The sequence below is a fragment of the Mastomys coucha genome, unplaced genomic scaffold, assembly GCF_008632895.1.
Source record: "Mastomys coucha isolate ucsf_1 unplaced genomic scaffold, UCSF_Mcou_1 pScaffold8, whole genome shotgun sequence".
In the NCBI taxonomy this organism is placed as follows: domain Eukaryota; kingdom Metazoa; phylum Chordata; class Mammalia; order Rodentia; family Muridae; genus Mastomys; species Mastomys coucha.
Genome location: NW_022196914.1, coordinates 27,398,525 through 27,402,929, shown reverse-complemented (window position 1 = coordinate 27,402,929; position 4,405 = coordinate 27,398,525). Strand labels below are relative to the sequence as shown.

At 40.0% G+C, this 4,405-nt stretch overlaps 1 pseudogene across 1 annotated transcript; it reads left to right on the top strand.

Moving 5' to 3' along the window:
* The first annotated feature begins 3,633 nt into the window (after positions 1-3,633).
* On the top strand, positions 3,634-4,400 carry LOC116083420 (annotated as a pseudogene). The gene has a single exon (XR_004115704.1). The product of XR_004115704.1 is annotated as an SUMO-activating enzyme subunit 1 pseudogene (transcript).
* Positions 4,401-4,405: the final 5 nt, after the last annotated feature.

Genomic DNA, 4,405 nt, shown 5'->3' with positions numbered 1-4,405 from the left:
GGTTGGCTTTATCCCCTGCGGCTACTGTGTCCCATCCCTTTCTCCCCGAGTCATGGTGAATATCCTCCTCTCTGCATCCTCACCTGAACAACTTTAAGGATCTCATTCTATACCCAATCATCCGTCATTGGCATCTTTATTGATCGATCAAAACCAATTGGGGACAAGGACCTTTAGCGTTTGGACACACAGATTCCCCAGTGAATCAATGCATTAGAATCAATCTCCAACAGGCCTCGAATACTATCTGATAACATTCTTAGCTGTGAGGCCAATAGAAGCTAGAAATCTCTTGATACATTTCAAAAATATTTTCCTAGAAATCACAAGAATTTTATGTCATATGCACAGGTAGGCAAAGCAGTGGTTTGGGGACTGAGATAACTCAAGAGAATGTTGCTCCTGACTAACAACATTACAACCTCTCCAGGATCACTGAAGTTCTCATCAGTTAACCAGGCACTTCGGAGGTTTGTTATAGTAGTGACTCTTTTTTTTTTCTGGGCATTTTAGTCAATGGAATCAATATTTTCAAAGCAATATGAAAGATATATGATAATTAAAATGAAAGAAATGATATAAACACACTACTAGAAAATTAAGTTGAAAGCATTAATATAAATTCCTGAGTTTATAATATTTTATTGTACTAAATCTAACAATGGCCTTTCTGTAACACTAAGATCTCTAAAATTAAGATTTATCTAATAATCAAAAACAATTTGCACACACTTATGATTTCTTTCTAGTGATACATAAAAAAAAAATAGTATGCTATACAGTAAAAAAAGTACCTTAGAATTGTTAGGGTGCAGGTCTTCTGAATTTGAGCACTGGGCAGTATATCCCTCACTATCCAAGCTTTTGAACAATCGAAAATAATGTTTATTATAGTGGATCAAAGTGGTGAAAATACACTAGTTCATTATAATATTTTAGAATGAGTAGAGAGAAGCTTCCTGTCAACTATTTGCCAGGGATTACTTTAAAATTAGAAACTACAATGAAGGCATTTAGCTTCAGCCAAGGCTTGCCAGTAAACTGTTCCAGAAAAATCAGGCATCTGGTTGATGAGGAAAGATCAAATTTACAAAAGAATGCCAGAAGACAATAGTGAGAGAGGATCGCAGAATTAGGAAGCTGGCCTTCTCTGCATGCTTTAGAAACCATATGTCCCAGGCAAAGATGTCCAGATCATGCAAAAACAAGTTTACAAGTTCTCAGGTACACGGCGGATGAGAACTGGATATTCATAGAGTCCCAGAGTTGCACCATGCAGATTATCTAAGAATATCAAGAATAAATCAAGTGTGTCATAGAGGAATCAATTAGGCTATGATTATTGCAACCTACTGGTCAAATTCACTATGATGTCATCAAGATATTTGTATCCCTATTCAACAAAGAACCTGTCCCCAACTCTTCTAATGAGAAACACGTGATTTGCAACTGTTCATCTTATAGAAGCAACTTCTGATTTAGGAGATACAGGGAGGAGAAGGGATCAAGTTAAATGACATCACAAGGAATAAATCTGACAGCTTCAGAGAGGGAAGCGCCTTGCCGACAACATGGCTGAGTTTCTCTACAACTCAATGGAGGCAGCCTTGCCTAAGAAGAGGACTCCATAGTCACAGCTCTGTGTAGTGAAGCTCTGAGGCTCAGCTTAAACAAGCCAAGTAAACTGGGCATTTAGGGGTTGGCTAGAAAATCTAGAACTAGGACTGTGTGTTAGAAAAACCAAACAGGAAAAGGCTGGCATTAACATCAGGACAGCTCCTGATTAGCTGGCATAGATAGTAGCATCTTCTTGCAGCTTTTAAAATCTAAGACAGATGTCTCTCTTTCCTTCTCCCTCTCCTTCTCCCTCTCCCTCTCCCTCCCCCATCCTTACTCTTTTCTCCTCTCTCTTCCTCTCTTCTTCTCTTACAGGAATAATGTACCTTAAGTTTTAAAAAGCAGTGTAAGAATGAGAAGGTATTTTTATTTTCTTATTTTATTTGTCTGCAGTCTCTAACTTTCTTTCTAAACTGCATTTGTAATAATGAAAATTATATTTTAAATAGAAAACAAGATATACTCAGAATTTCCATCTTGAGCAATACCAGAGACTTGACATATTGGCTATCATTCCAACTGAAATAACTAAAGGTATTGGACAAAGCACGAAATACTCCTTAAGTGTATTAGTGAAAGCCTAGAAAGTAGTGACTTTTCCTAAGCAAAACCAAAAGAACCAGATAATCAGTGTCCTGGTTTGTTTTCTGTTACTGTTGTAAAACACTAACTAAAAACAACTAGGGAAGAAAAGGGCTTCTTTGACTTATACTTCCTCATCGCAGGATATCACTGAGGGAAGTCAGGGCAGTGACTTGACAGGAACCTCAAGGCAGGGACTGAAGGCAGGAACTGGAAGCAGAAACCTTGGAGAAATACTGCTTGCAGATTACTTCCTGGTAATCTGCATTCCAAATTCACATTCATTTGTCTTTCTGATACAGCTCAGGCCCACCTGCTTAACAATGGTACCATGGTAAGTTGGGCCCCTCCTGCATCAATTACCAAGCAAAAAACATACACATAGACCAGGCTTATAGAGGCAACTCTTCAGTGAAGGGTCCTTCTTTCCAAGTCAACAAAGATTGGCAACAAAACTTAGCTATCACAATTGGCTTTAGTATTTTGCAAGTAAAACTTTCAAGAGCAGATACTAAAAGAATAACAGCACTAGACTTCTAAACTAGTCATTATGAAGATAAATGGAATGAGGGAAAAATTAACAAGAGTAGACATGTGTGGCAGATATTTGTCCACATGAATGTCATAATATTGTAATTGAAATTTCCAATTTAAAACAGAAGTGGTCAGACTCAGTTAAGACAACCAATTGCATACAGTTTACAAAAATGCTCAAGAAAAATAAAAGGATACCAGAACAATCAAATATAATATATAGAAGAAAAATAAAATTATAACTTGAAGAAAGATATTGGCCAAAAGATAGAAAATAGGTGGGTGGATGGATGGATGGATAGATGGATGGAAGAAAAGATAGATTAGATAGATAGATATATAGATAGATAGATAGATAGATAGATAGATAGATAGATAGATAGATAGATAGATAGATAGATAGAAGATACTAAATAGGTAGGTAGATAATAGATAGTAAGATCGTGCACAAATGATAGGTGTTGTGGGTTGCCCTGATGTTATTTGTATTTTGATGTTAATTCTGCTTCCTCAAGAGGGACTGCCCCCAGCAGGAGTAGATCATGTACTCCGGTAATGTCATTACTGAACCTTCTCCCCATTCTAACTGGTGAAATAAAGGCTAGAGCCAATGATTGGGCAATGGAAGGAAAAGGTGGGACTAGAGGTATTGGAGAGGGAAGAGGAGAGAGAGGAGAGTGGAAGAAGAGGAGGTAGAAGGAAGATGGAACAAAATCACATGGCCTGGAGAAGCCACAAGTACCAAGGGATCTCATTGCTGGGGAATAAACTAGCATAGTGATAGATCTACCCAATCTAGGCATATAGCGTATAAATATAATAAAAGTCATATTTTTTAATACAGGCTTATTGGGGTAAGAACAAATATGTAAATAAAAATAGCAGAAGACGAGGCTCTCTGCTGGCGGTTAGCGAGAGCAGGAGCGGGGGAGGTGAAAGCTGGCGCCATGGTAGAGAAGGAGGAGGCCTGCGGTGGCGGCATCAGCGAGGAGGCGGCGGCGCAGTATGACCGACAGATCCGCCTGTGGGGACTGGAGGCTCAGAAGCGGCTTCGAGCTTCCCGGGTGCTGATTGTTGGCATGAAAGGACTTGGGGCTGAAATTGCCAAGAATCTTATCCTGGCAGGAGTAAAAGGGCTCACCATGCTGGACCACGAACAGGTATCTCCAGAAGACCCTGGAGCTCAGTTCTTGATTCGGACTGGGTCTGTGGGCCGAAATAGGGCCGAGGCCTCGTTAGAACGAGCCCAGAATCTCAACCCCATGGTGGATGTAAAGGTGGACACTGAAGATATAGAGAAGAAGCCAGAGTCCTTCTTCACGAAATTTGATGCGGTGTGCCTGACTTGCTGCTCCAGAGATGTCATCATTAAAGTCGACCAGATCTGTCACAGAAACAGCATCAAGTTCTTCACAGATGTCTTTGGGTACCATGGGTACACCTTTGTAAATCTTGGAGAGCATGAATTTGTAGAAGAGAAAACCAAAGTTGCCAAAGTCAGCCAAGGAGTGGAAGATGGACCTGATGCCAAGAGAGCAAAGCTTGATTCATCGGAGACAACCATGGTCAAAAAGAAAGTGCTTTTCTGCCCTGTCAAAGAGAATCTAGAAGTGGACTGGAGTGGAGAGAAAGCCAAGGCTGCCCTGAAGCGTACTGCCACAGACTACTTTCT